Source organism: Theropithecus gelada, chromosome 19 (genome assembly GCF_003255815.1).
Source record: "Theropithecus gelada isolate Dixy chromosome 19, Tgel_1.0, whole genome shotgun sequence".
Taxonomy (NCBI): Eukaryota; Metazoa; Chordata; class Mammalia; order Primates; family Cercopithecidae; genus Theropithecus; species Theropithecus gelada.
Window position 1 is genome coordinate 24,167,609 of NC_037687.1, and position 14,660 is coordinate 24,182,268.

Here is a 14,660-nt window from a genome sequence, read left to right on the forward strand (position 1 = left end):
TCCCTGTCTGATCTTACCAAGACATCTGCCCTCCATGCTCACCCACTCCCATCTCCATGAGGGCAGATCAGATCTCACATCTAGCCGTGCCTCTCCTCCCCTAACATCCTCCAGGGGTCTCCAGTGCCCTTAGAGGAAGCCCGAACTCTTCCATAGGGTCCCACCCCGCACCCCGCCCACCTCCCAGGAGCCTTTCCTTGCACTCTCGTCCAGACACCCCAACTCCCCCAGGGCCTGCCCACCTCGGGCCCTTTGCAGTATCGTGCCCTCCTCCTCCAACACTGTCCTCCCTTGAGGCCACCCCACCTTGCTAACTTTCTCCTTGTCCTTCAGATTTCAGCTCCTCAGACTCCATAGGGAAAGCCCTCCCTGACTCCGCCAACCAAGATGGGTCTCTGCTTTCGGACAAGATCAGGTGGATTCAGGGTGTATGGCCATAGACTCTCTTTGCTTTCAAAGGAAAAAAAAAATAGGTTCTTTCAGAGTACTTTCTGAGCTGGGCATGGTGGCTCATACTTGTGATCCTAGCGCTGTGGGAGGCCAAGAGAGGAGAATCGCCTGAGCCCAGGAATTCAAGAACAGCCTGTTCAACAAAGTGAGACCTTGTCTCTACAAAACATTATTTTAAAAATTAGCAGCTGGGGCTAATTTCAAAGTAATCGCAGCACTTTGAGAGCCCAGCACTTTGAGGCTAGGAGTTCAAGACCAGCCTGAGCAACATGAAGAAACCCCCATCTCTACTAAAAATACAAAATTAGCTGGGCGTGGTGGCGCATGCCTGTACTCCCAGCTACTCAGGAGGCTGAGGTGGGAGGATCGCTTGAACTCAAGAAGTTCAAGGTTTCAGTGAGCCAAGATCGCACTACTGCACTCCAGCCTGGGCAACAGAGTCAGACTCTGTCTAAAAAAAAAAATGTACTTTTCAGCCGGGCATGGTGGCTCACGCCTATAATCCCAGCACTTTGGGAGGCTGAGACGGACGGATCACGAGGTCAGGAGATCAAGACCATCCTAACACGGTGAAACCCCGTCTCTACTAAAAACACAAAAAATTAGCCGGGCGAGGTGGCGGGCGCCTGTAGTCCCAGCTACTCGGGAGGCTGAGGCAAGAGAATGGCCTGAATCCGGGAGGTGGAGCTTGCAGAGAGCTGAGATCACGCCACTGCACTCCAGCCTGGGCGACAGAGCGAGACTCCGTCTCAAAAAAAAAAAAAAAGAAAAAGTACTTTTCTCAGTGTGTTATTCATTCAGGCTGGGGGACAAAATCTTTACAAAAACTCCCTGCCGGAGCTGACATCCTAGTGGAAGGAACACAGTAAACAAACGAATGTGGCCATTATTCAGGCAGGACCGAGGAGTTAACGAGGATTCAGTTGTTGGGAGCACTTGCCTCGGGTGCACAAGTTAATGGGACACAAAAAAGACGTCAGTCATCAACATAAAAATATTTTAGCCAATGTTTTCAAAAAGCAAAGTTGCTGTGAGCCTAAAACTGCTCTTAAAATATATATATATATATATATATATCAGCCACGCGTGGTGGCTCACATCTGTAATCCCAGCACTTTGAGAGGCCGAGGCGGGCAGATCACGAGGTCAAGACATCGGGACCATCTTGGCCAACATGGTGAAACCCTGTCTCTACTAAAACTACAAAAATTAGCTGGGCGCGGTGGCGGGGACCTGTAGTCCCAGCTACTCGGGAAGCTAAGGCAGGAGAATTACTTGAACCCAGGAGGCGGAGGTTGCAGTGAGCCAAGATCACACCATTGCACTCCAGACTGATGACAGAGCAAGACTCTGTCTCAAATAAAAAAAAAAGAAAGAAAAAAAATTGTCTTGGTTAGGTGCAGTGGCTCAGGCCTGTAATCCCAGCACTTTGGAGGTCAAGATGGGAGGATCACTTGAGCCCAGCAGTCTGAGACCAGCCTGGGCAATAGAGTGAGACCCCGACTCTACAAAAAATTCTTTAAAAATTAGCTGAACAGGCCAGGCGCAGTGGCTTACACCTGTAATCCCAGCATTTTTGGGAGGCCGAGGCGGGTGGATCACCTGAGTTCAGGAGTTCAAGAGCAGCCTGGCCAACATGGCAAAACCCTGTCTCAACTTAAAATACAAAGATTAGCCAGGTGTGGTGGCACATGCCTGTAGTTCCAGCTACTCAGGAGGCTGAGGCAGAAGAATCACTTGAACCTGAGAGGTGGAGGCTGCAGTGAGCCAAGATCACGCCACTGCACTCCAGCCTGGGCGACAGAGCAAGACTCCATCTCAAAAAAAAAAAAAAGAAAAGAAAAAAGGCCAGGCGCGGCGGCCTACACCTATAATCCCAGCACTTTGGGAGGCCAAGGCGGGTGGATCACCTCAGGTCAGAAGTTCAAGACCAGCCTGACCAACATGGTGAAACCCCGTCTCTACTAAAAACACAAAATTAGCCGGGCATGGTGGTACATGCCTGTAATCCCAGCTACTTGGGAGGCTGAGGCAGAAGAATCGCTTGAACCCAGGAAGCAGAGGTTGCAGTGAGCCAAGATTGTGCCATTGCACTCCAGCCTGAGCAACAAGAGGGAAACTCCTTCTCGAAAAAATAATTAGCTGGACATGGCGGCGCGTTCCTGTAGTCCCGGCTACTCAGGAGGTCGACGTGGGAGGATCGCAGCAGGCTGAGGCCGCATTGAGCCAAGATTGTGCCGCTGCACTCCAGCATGGGTGACAGAGTGAGACCCCATCTCAAAATCAATAAATAAAAATATTTTGGGCCAGGCATGATGGCTCATGCCTATAATCCTAGCACTTTGGGAGGCTGAGGCAAGTGGATCACCTGAGGTCAGGAGTTTGAGACCAGCCTGACCAACATGGAGAAACCCCCGTCTCTACTAAAAATACAAAATGCCAGGTGTATTGGGGCATGCCTGTAATCCCAGCTGCTCAGGAGACTGAGGCAGGAGAATTGCTTGAACCCGGGAGGCGGAGATTGCGGTGAGCGGAGATCGCGCCATTGCACTCCAGCCTGGGCAATAAGAGCAAAACTCCGTCTCAAAAAAAAATAAAAAAAGAGTCTTGTTTAAAAAATCAAAATTAGTTCAAAAAAAAATCAATGATGAACAAACTATCAACATTTCAAATAAAGACGATTCAGTAACAGTGTCAAGTGAGTGGAGCCTGAGGCTAAAGGAGAAATCAGTTAAGACTGGCCCTGGATTCTGGGAGTTCAGCGAGGAGGTGACTGCGATAGTCCAGGAGTGAAACGGTGGCGGATTAGACCAGAGAAGGACGGTGGTAGTGGAAAGAACGGGGAATTGCAGGTATCTTGAAGGTCAAGGCGACAGAATTTGTTGAAGATGGCATGAGACTGGGGGAGAGAGAAGGTGCAGATGATGCCAGGGTTGCCGCATACGACAGTGTGAGTATCTGATTATCCGCTGTCTTCCCCACTCTCCTGTGAAACCTACGAGGGCAGGAGCTGTGCTCCTCAAGCCACAGCCAGCACCCAGCACTCACTCCCGGGCTCCAGGCCAACTGCCCTAGTGGAGAATGCGCTGTGTTACTCCATGCGGCCACCAGGGGTCAGCAGAGCGCCGCCCTGCCGAGCCATGGCCATCCCGGGAAGAGAATTAAAGCCCGCATGGCGACGTTTTAGGAAGAAGGCCAGATTAGAAGGAGAAGCAGCAGGCACTGCTGAGGAGGAGATGGGTTTTGAGAAAAAAGGCTGGAAGCGAAGTGTCCCAGGAGCTGGCCAAGAAGCAGGTGAATGAGCTGCTGTTTCTGTCATTGCATCCGTCCACCCATTTATTCCACCATTCAGTCACAGGCCACTCAGGGCCTTGCAGGGCCAGGTGAGAAGCTCAAAGTGTATCCTGAGGGCACTGGGGAGACCAGACTGGGTCCGATTTGCAGGAGCTGAGAGGAGGGAAGAAAGTAGGGATTCAGGACATGCAAGCTCACGGCTAACCTGCCTCCCAGGTGGGCCTGAAGAGCATGCAGTTAACATAAATGTTAGCAAAACAAATAATATTGGCCGGGCACGGAGGCTCACACCTGTAATCCTAGTGCTTTGGGAGGCTGAGGTGGGAGGATTGCTTGAGGCCAGGAGTTCAAGGCTGCAGTGAGCAACGACTGTGCTATGCACTCCAGTCTGGGAGACAGAGCAAGACCCCATCTCTACAAAATATACAAAAAGTTAGTCAGGCGTAGTAGCACACACCTGTGGTCCCAGCTACTTAGGAGGCTGACATGGGAGGATCACCTGAGTCCAGGAGGTAGAGGCTGCAGTGAGCCGTGATCACATCACTGCACTCCAGCCTGGGTGAAAGAGTGAGACCCTGCTTAAAAAAAAAAAAAAAAAAAAAAAAGGATTCCAATAATATTAAATTAATAAAGGCTAAAACTCACTGGACCCTTACGAGGTAGCAGGTCTTGTTTTAATCTTTTCACCATTAATTTTCTTTTTTTTTTTTTTTTTTTGAGACAGAGTCTTGCTCTGCCACCCAGACTGGAGTGCAGTGGTGCGATCTCTGCTCACTGCAACCTCTATCTCCCAGGTTCAAGTGGTTCTCCTGCCTCAGCCTCCTGAGTAACTAGGATTACAGGCATCTGCCACCATGCCTGGCTAATTTTTGTAATTTTTTTAGTAGAAATGGGGTTTCACCGTGTTGACCAGGCTGGTCTTGAACTTCTGACCTCAAGTGATCCACCCGCCTCAGCGTCCCAAAGTGCTGGGATTACAGGCGTGAGCCACCGCGCCTGGCTCGTTTTTTGTTTTTGAGACAGGGTGTTGCTGTGTTGCCCAGGGCTGGGGTTCAGTGGCACATTCACAGCTCACTGCAGCCTCAATCTCCTGGGATCAAGAGATCCCCCTGCCTCAGCCTCCTGAGTAGCTGGGACTACAGGTGCGCACCACCACACCAGGCTAATTTTTGTATTTTTTTTGTGGAGACAGGGTTTCACCATGCTGCCCAGGCTGTTCTCGATCTCCTGGGCTCAAGTAATCCTCCCTCCTTGGCCTCCAAAGTGTTCAGACTACAGGCGGGCGCCACCTCACCCAGCACTTTTCTTCTTTTTTTTTCTTTCTTTCTCTTTCTCTCTCTCTCTCTATTCCCCTCCTTCCCTTCCTACCTCTCTCTCCCTCCGTCTCTTCCTTTCTTTCTCTCGCTTTCTTTCTTTCATTTTTTAGAGACAGGCTCTTGCTCTGTCACCCAGGTTGGAGTGCAATGTTGCAATCACAACTCACTGCAACCTCAGACTCCTGGGCTCAAGCGATCCTCCCACCTCAGCTTCCTAAGTAGCTGGGGCTGCAGGTGCACACCACCACATCTGGCTAATTTCTTTTAAAAAAAAAAAAATTGTAGGCCAGGTGCAGTGGCTCACGCCTGTAATCCCAGCACTTTGGGAGGCTGAGGCAAGCGGATCACGAGGTCAGGAGCTCGAGACCAGCCTGACCAACATGGTGAGGCTGTACTAAAAATACAAAATTAGCCGGGCATGGTGGCCCACGCCAGTAATCCCAGCTACTTGGGACGCTGAGGCAGGAGAATCGCTTGAACCCAGGAGGTGGAGGTTGCAGTGAGCCAAGATCGTACCATTGCACTCCAGCCTGGGTGACAAGAGCGAGGCTCCATCTCAAAACAACAATAACGACAATAAAAATTGTAGAGACGGGGTCTTGCAGCCAGACATGTTGGCTCACACCTGAAATCCCAGCACTTTGGGAGGCCAGGCAGGTGGATCACTTGAGGTCAGGAGTTCAAGATCAGCCTGGCCGACATGGTGAAACCCTGTCTCTACAAAAAATACAAAAATTAGCCAGGTGTGATGGTGCATGCCTGTAAGCCCAGCTACTCGGGGGTGCTGAGGCAGGAGAATCACTTGAACCTGGGAGGCAGAGGTTGCAGAGAACCAAGATCATACCACTGCACTTCAGCCTGGGCAACAGAGCAAGACTCCATCTCAAAAAAAAAAAAAAAAAGAGAGAGAGATGGGGTCTTGCTATATTGTGCAGATTGGTCTTGAATTCCTGGGATCAGGCAATTCTCCTGCCTCAGCTTCCCAAAGCACTGAAATTACAGGCATTAGCCACAGTGCCTAACCTTGCCTTTTCTTTCCATTATATGTTTGTTGAATGAATGAGTAGTGCCTTTGGAGACAGAGACTAGGTGGGGAGTGTCAAGATTTACAGAATTCCCATTCTGCCACCTCAGGAGAGAAGGATAACCCAGCCCCACCCCTCTCAGTGATAAATGCTAAAATGTACTTATGACTTGTGAAATGCATGACACAGTACTAAGCATGCTACACGCATGCACATCAGCCCCAGGAGGTCTGTGATGTCTGCTAGCCCGGCACATAGTAGATACTCAATAAATAATAGTTGGTTGGTTATATTTTTGTTTGTTTGTTTTGGTTTTGGGTTTTTTTGTTTTTGTTTTTGTTTTGTTTTGTTTTTTTGAGACAGAGTCTCACTTTGTCACCGAGGCTGGAGTGTACTGGTACGATCTCAGCTCACTGCAGCCTCTACCTCCCGGGTTCAAGCAATTCTCCTGCCTCAGCCTCCCGAGTAGTTGGGATTACAAACGTGTGGCACCTTGCACAGCTAATTTTTGTACTTTTAGTAGAGATGGGTTTTGCCATATTGGCCAGGCTGGTCTTGAACTCCTGACCTCAAGTGATCTACCCACCTTGGCTTCCCAAAGTGCTGGGATTACAGGCATGAGCCACCACACCTGACCTTCTTTTTTTATTTTATTTATTTATTTATTTTTTAGACAGAGTCTGGCTCTGTTGCCCAGGCTGGAGTGCAATGGCATGATCTTGGTTCACTGCAACCTCTGCCTCTGGGGTTCAAGCGATTCTTCTGCCTCAGCCTCCCAAGTACTTGGGATTACAGGCAGGCGCCACCACACCCGGGTAATTTTTTATTTTTAGTAGAGATGGGGTTTCTCCATGTTGATCAGGCTGGTCTCGAACTCCTGACCTCAGGTGATTGGCCCACCTCAGCCTCCCAAAGTGCTGGAATTACAGGTGTGAGCCACCATAGCCGGCAGATAAATATTTGTTGAATGAATTCATTGAATGCTGACAGCAACTCCACAAGGAATGCCTTGGGGCTTGTTTTCCTATTACTTATCTATTAATAAGCATTCGATTGAAATTGTTCCCACACCATACATTTTAAGCGTTTAAAGTTGTATTTAGCAGAGTCAGTGGTTTTTAGCATGTTCAGGGGTTTTTAGCATATTCACAGACTTGTGCAACCATCACCACAGTCAATTTTAGAACATTTTCATCACCCAAAAAGCAAGCCTGCAACCATTAGCAGTCACTCTCCATCCCCCGGTATTAGTTTGCTGGGACTGCCAAAACCAAGGACCGCAAACTGGGTGGCTTGAAAAAACATAAATGTCGGCCGGGTGCGGTGGCTCAAGCCTGTAATCCCAGCACTTTGGGAGGCCGAGACGGGCGGATCACGAGGTCAGGAGATCGAGACCATCCTGGCGAACACGGTGAAACCCCGTCTCTACTAAAAAATACAAAAAACTAGCCGGGCGAGGCGGCGGGCGCCTGTAGTCCCAGCTACTCGGGAGGCTGAGGCAGGAGAATGGCGTAAACCCGGGGGGCGGAGCTTGCAGTGAGCTGAGATCCGGCCACTGCACTCCAGCCCGGGCGACAGAGCCAGACTCCGTCTCAAAAAAAAAAAAAAAAAAAAAAAAAAAAACNTTTGTTGAATGAATTCATTGAATGCTGACAGCAACTCCACAAGGAATGCCTTGGGGCTTGTTTTCCTATTACTTATCTATTAATAAGCATTCGATTGAAATTGTTCCCACACCATACATTTTAAGCGTTTAAAGTTGTATTTAGCAGAGTCAGTGGTTTTTAGCATGTTCAGGGGTTTTTAGCATATTCACAGACTTGTGCAACCATCACCACAGTCAATTTTAGAACATTTTCATCACCCAAAAAGCAAGCCTGCAACCATTAGCAGTCACTCTCCATCCCCCGGTATTAGTTTGCTGGGACTGCCAAAACCAAGGACCGCAAACTGGGTGGCTTGAAAAAACATAAATGTCGGCCGGGTGCGGTGGCTCAAGCCTGTAATCCCAGCACTTTGGGAGGCCGAGACGGGCGGATCACGAGGTCAGGAGATCGAGACCATCCTGGCTAACATGGTGAAACCCCGTCTCTACTAAAAAATATTTTAAAAAACCTAGCCAGGCGAGGTGGCGGGCGTCTGTAGTCCCAGCTACTCGGGAGGCTGAAGTAGGAGAATGGCGTGAACCCGGGAGGCGGAGCTTGCAGTGAGCTGAGATCCAGCCACTGCACTCCAGTCTGGGCGACAAAAGCGAGACTCTGTCTCAACAAAAAAAAAAAAAAGGAAAAACAGAAATGTTTTCTCTCGCAGTTGCCAGAGGCTGGAAGTCCAAGATCAATCAGGGTGTCGGCAGGGCTGGTCGCTTTTTTTTTTTTTTTTTTTTGTTTGAGATGGAGTCTCGCTGTGCTGTCCAGGCTGGAGTGCAGTGGCGCAATCTTGGCTCACTACAACCTCTGCCTCCCAGGTTCAAGCAATTCTCCTGCCTCAGCCTCCCGAGTAGCTGAGATTGCAGGTGTGTGCCACCACACCTGGCTAATTTTTGTATTTTTAGTAGAGACAGTGTTTCCCAATATTGGCAAGGCTGGTCTTGAATTCTTGACTTCAAGTGATCCACCCACCTTGGCCTCCCAAACTGCTGGGGTTACAGGCTTGAGCCACCATGCCCAGTGAGGGTTGGTTGTTTCTGAGGCTGTGAAAAAGAATCAGTCAGTCTGTAATCCCAGCACTTTGGGAGGCCGAGGCAGAAGGATCATAAGGTCGGGAGTTTGAGACCGGCCTGACATGGTGAAACTCATCTCTACTAAAAATACAAAAATTAGCCGGGCGTGGTGGTGCACACCTGTCATCCCAGCTAGTCAGGAGGCTGAGGCAGGAGAATCGCTTGAATCCAGGAGGCAGGGGTTGCAGTGTGCCGAGATCGTGCCATTGCACTCCAGTCCGGGTGACAGAGCGAGACTCCATCTCAAAATAAATAAATAAATAAATAAATAAAATCAGTCTCAGGCCTCTCCTCTGGCTTCTGCGGGTGTGCTGCGCAGTTTGGCATCCCTTGGTTTGTAGAGATGTCACCCCAAACCCTGATCTTGCCTTCGCCTCTGCATGGCCCTCATTTTTTTGAGACAGAGTCTTACTCTGTGGCCCAAGCTGGAGTGCAGTGGCGGAATCTCAGTTCACTGCATTGCCTCCTGGGTTCAAGCGATTCTCCTGCCTCAGCTTCCTGAGTAGCTGGGATTACAAGTACCCACCACCACGCCCGGCTAATTTTTGTATTTTTAGTAGAAATAGGGTCTATCTATGTTGGCCAGGCTGGTCTCGAACTCCTGACCTCAAGTGATCCGCCTGCCTCAGCCTCCCAAAATGCTGGAATTACAGGCATGAGCCACCGTGCCCTGCCTAAGTTTTATTTTTATTTTATTTTTTGGAGACAGAGTCTCGCTCTGTCACCCAGGCTGGAGTGCAATGGCACAATCATGGCTCACTGCAACCTCTTCCTCCTGGGTTCAAGCGATTCTCTTGGCTCAGCCTCCCGAGTAGCTGGGATTACAGGTGCCCATCACCACGCCCAGCTAAGTATTTTTAGTAGAGACGGGGTTTCACCATGTTAGTCAGGGTGGTCTCAATCTCCTGACCTTCGTGATCTGCCTGCTTCGACCTCCCAAAGTGTTGGGATTACCGGCGCGAGCCACCGCGCCTGGCCTAATTTTTATTTTTTTTGAGACAGGGTCTCACTTTGTCACCCGTGCTGGCGTGCAGTGCTGTGATCTCAGCTCATGGCAGCTTTGACCTCCCGGGCTCAAGCAATCCTCCCAGCTCAGCCTGCTGAGTAGCTGCAATTACAAGCAGTACCACCGTGCCTGGCTAATTCTTTAATTTTTTTGTAGAGACGGGGTCTCGCCATGTTGCCCAGACTGCATTCCCTATTTGTTTAAATCATGGACTACATGGTACAAACGAGAGAGCGCACAAAACACATCTGACTGAGAAAATAATGAAATGGCCGTCCAGGAACCCCCCATCAGCATTAAGACCTAGGCTGTAGCTCCCTGGCCGCACCCACTGTGTCCCCTTTCTCTTGCTCCAGATTCAATCACTCTTCTCAATCTCACGTTACTCATTCTCTTTCTTTCATTATTCTTTTTTTTTTTTTTTTTTTTGAGACGGAGTCTCGCTCTATCACCCAGGCTGGAGTGCAGTGGTGCGATATTGTCTCACTGCAACCTCCGCCTCCTGGGTTCAAGCGATTCTCCTGCCTCAGCCTCCTGAGTAGCTGGGACTACAGGCACCCACCAACACACACCCAACTAATTTTTGTATTTTTAGCAGAGATGGGGTTTCACCATGTTGGCCAGGATGGTCTCAATCTCTTGACTTCATGATCTGCCCGCTTAGGCCTCCCGAAGTGCTAGGATTACAGCCTGAGCCACGGCGCCCAGCCGAGTTTCCTCTTAAGAGGAGGAGGCTCTCTTGCCTGTAATCCCAGCTATTCAGGAGGTTGAAGTCATAGAATCATTTGAGCCCAGGAGTCTGATATCAACCTGGCCAGCAGATCAAGACCCTATCTCAAAAAAAAAAAAATTAAATTAAAATGTAAAAATTAGGCTGGGTGCAGTGGCTCATGCCTGTAATCCCAGCACTTTGGGAGGCCAAGATGGGTGGATCACTTGAGTTCAGGAGTTTGAGGCCAGCCTGGCCAACATGGTGAAACCCCGTCTCTACTAAAAATACAAAAATTAGCCGGGCATGGTGGTGCATACCTGTAATCTCAACTGCTCGAGAGGCTGAGGCAGGAAAATTGCTTGAATCCAGGAAGCAGAGGTTGCAGTGAGCTGAGATCACGCCATTGCACTCCAGCCTGGACAACAGAGTGGGACTCTGTTTCAAAAAATAAAATTAAATTAAATTAATTTAAAATTAAAATAATAATTATACACCCATTACAGGCCAACATAAATATTTTATGAAAAATGTATTTTACAATTTAAAAAACAGTTAGTGAAGGGAATGGCATTCTTTTACATTTTTGCAAATCTCTTTAATGTCTAGCTTAATGGAAGATGGCTGGACCTTGGGCCGGGCACCGTGCTTACGCCTATGATCCCAGCACTCTGCGAGGCCAAGGTGGGAAGACTGCTTGAGGCCAAGAGTTCAAGACAAGCCTGGGCAACATAGCAAGACCTCTTCTCTACAAAAAAAAGAAAAAAGAATAATAGAAGAAGATGGTTGGACCTCACGGCTCCTTCTGCATTTGGTCTGTTGTAATATCACACATCAAGCAGCATCTGGAAATCTCCACCAGACAACAGAATGAAGTGAAAAAGACAGAAAATGTCTTGTTATGAAAATTTGTCCCAGCACACCCAAGAGGCTCTCAGGGACCAGTTCTCAGGTCACATCGAGACCTTCTGGGTAAACTTATTTTATCTTCACTATGATGCTATGAGGTGAGTACTAGAATTCAAATATCCTCATTCTACAAGGGAGAAAACAAAGGCCCAGAGAGGTGGAGTTACTTGCCCAGAGTCACACAGCAGTAAGTGGCAGAGCTGAGGTTTCAACCCCACCATTTAGACTCTTTTTTTTTTTTTGAGACGGAGTCTTGCTCTGTCGCCCAGGCTGGAGTGCAGTGGCCGGATATCAGCTCACTGCAAGCTCCGCCTCCCGGGTTCACGCCATTCTCCTGCCTCAGCCTCCCGAGTAGCTGGGACTACAGGCGCCCGCCACCTCGCCCGGCTAGGTTTTTTTTTTTTTCTTTTTTGTATTTTTCTTAGTAAAGACGGGGTTTCTTTTTTTTTTTTTTTTTTTTGAGAGGGAGTCTCGCTGTGCTCCCAGGCTGGAATGCAGTGGCGTGATCTCGGCTCACTGCAAGCTCCGCCTCCCAGGTTCACGCCATTCTCCCGCCTCAGCCTCCCAAGTAGCTGAGACTACAGGCGCCCGCCACCACGCCCGGCTAGTTTTTTGTATTTTTAGTAGAGACGGGGTTTCACCATGTTAGCCAGGATAGTCTGGATCTCCTGACCTCGTGATCCACCCGCCTCGGCCTCCCAAAGTGCTGGGATTACAGGCTTGAGCCACCGCGCCCGGCCATAAAGACGGGGTTTCACCCGGTTAGCCTGTATGGTCTCAATCTCCTGACCTCGTGATCTGCCCATCTCGGCCTCCCAAAGTGCTGGGATTACAGGCTTGAGCCACCACGCCCGGCCAGACTCTTAACCTCAACAAAATCCATGCGTAGGCCAGGCGCGGTGGCTCACGCCTGTAATCCCGGCACTTTGGGAAGCTGAGGTGGGCAGATCACAACGAGGTCAGGAGTTCAAGACCAGCCTGACCAACATGATGAAACCCCATCTCTACTAAAAATACAAAAATTAGCCAGGTGTGGTGGCATGCGCCTATAATCCCACCTACTCAGGAAGCTGAGGCAGGAGAATCACTTGAACCTGGGCAGTGGAGGTTGCAGTGAGCCGAGATCCTGCCACTGGACTCCAACCTGGGTGACGGAGAGAGACTCCATCTCAAAAAAGAAAAAGATCCATGTGTATGTGCAATCATAAATAAATACAGGCTTGGCGACATAGCTCACACCTATAATCCCAGCATGTTGGAGGCTGAGGCAGGAGGATTGCTTGAAGCCAGGAGTTCAAGACCAGCCTAGGCAACATAGCTAGACCCTCTCTCTACAAAACTTATCTTTCTTTTTTTTTTTTTTTTTTTTGACATGGAGTCCCACTCTCACCCAGGCTGGAGTTTAGTGGCGTGATCTCAGCTCACTGCAACCTCCGCCTCCCAGGTTCAAGCAATTCTCCAGCCTCAGCCTCCTGAGTAGCTGGGACTACAGATGCACTCCACCTTGTCCAGCTAATTTTTGTATTTTTAGTAGAGATGGGGTTTCACCATGTTGGCCAGGCTGGTCTTGAACTCCTAACCTCAGGTGATCCACCTGCCTTGGCCTCCCAAAGTGCTGGGATTACAGGCATGAGCCACTGCACCCAGCCAACAAAACTTTTTTTGAGACGGAGTCTCGCTCTGTCGCTCAGGCTGGAGTGCAGTGGAGCGATCTCGGCTCACTGCAAGCTCTGCCTCCCGGGTTCACGCCATTCTCCTGCCTCAGCCTCCCGAGTAGCTGGGACTACAGGCGCCCGCCACCATGCCCGGCTAATTTTTTGTATTTTTAGTAGAGACAGGGTTTCACCATGTTAGCCAGGATGGTCTTGATCTCCTGACCTCGTGATCCTCCCGCCTCGGCCTCCCAAAGTGCTGGGATTATAGGCGTGAGCCACCGCGCCCGGCTTTCCAACAAAACATTTTTAAGAAATAGCTGGGTGTGGTGGTGTGTACCTGTAGTCCCAGCCACTTGGGAGGCTAGGTGGGAGAATCTCTTGAGCCTGGGAGTTCAAGGCTGTAGTGAGCAGTGATTGTGCAGCCTGGGTGACAGAGTGAGAAGACTGTGTCTCAAAAATAATTAATTAATTAATGGCACGAGTGCACCTCTCATGGCTGGCATAGCACCCACCCAGGCTGCACAGCCAGGAAGTGCTATCAGGAGATAGGAGCCCATGATCTGAGCTTGAATCCTTGCCCTGAAACCCTAGCAAGTCTCTCTGGGGACACATAGGGAACTATTGTCTGAGAGGCCACTATCACCAGGCTATATCACTTCCCCATGCCTCAGTTTCCCTAGTTGTAAAATGGGTCTAGTAACAGAGCCCATCTCAGAATCTTGCTATAAAATAAAGTATTAGGCTGGGCGCGGTGGCTCACACCTGTAATCCCAGCACTTAGGAGGCCAGGAGATCAAGACCATCCTGGCTATCACGATGAAACCCCGTCTCTACTAAAAAACACAAAAAAATTAGCCGGGTATGGTGGCGGGCGCCTGTAGTCCCAGCTACTTGGGAGGCTGAGGCAGGAGAATGGCGTGAACCCAGGAGGCGGAGCTTGCAGTGAGCCGAGATCGCCACTGCACTCCAGCCTGGGTGACACAGTGAGACTGTCTCAAATAAATAAATAAATAAATAAATAAATAAATAAATAAATAAAGTATTAGCAGAAAATAAGCACTCCCTAAGTGTTAACTATGAGGATCATGAATGAGTTTGTGTGTTCTTGCGAGCAAGTGCACAGGAGTGTTTGTGTGTGCCTCAGTTTCCTCATCTGCCCAACCAAAGGCCAGCATGTGCTCCCTGCAAGCCCCTGACTGTGTGCCTCTTCTAAGATCCCCTGCTCCATTTTCTTTTTCTTTTCTTCTTCTTTTTTTTTTTTTTTGAGACGGACTCTTTCTGTTGCCCAGGTTGGAGTACAGTGGCGGGATCTCAGCTCACTGCAACCTCCGCCTCCCGGGTTCAAGCGATTTTCCTGCTTCAGCCTCCCGAGTAGCTGGGACTACAGGTGCCCACCACAACACCCGCCTATTTTTTGTATTTTTAGCAGAGACGGAGTTTCACCGTGTTGGACAGGCTGGTCTTGAACTCCTGACCTCAGGTGATCCACCCGCCTTGGCCTCCCAAGGTGCTGGGATTACAGGTGTAAACCACCGCGCCCGGCCCCCAGCTCCATTTTCATTCCCCATGTTGAGGTC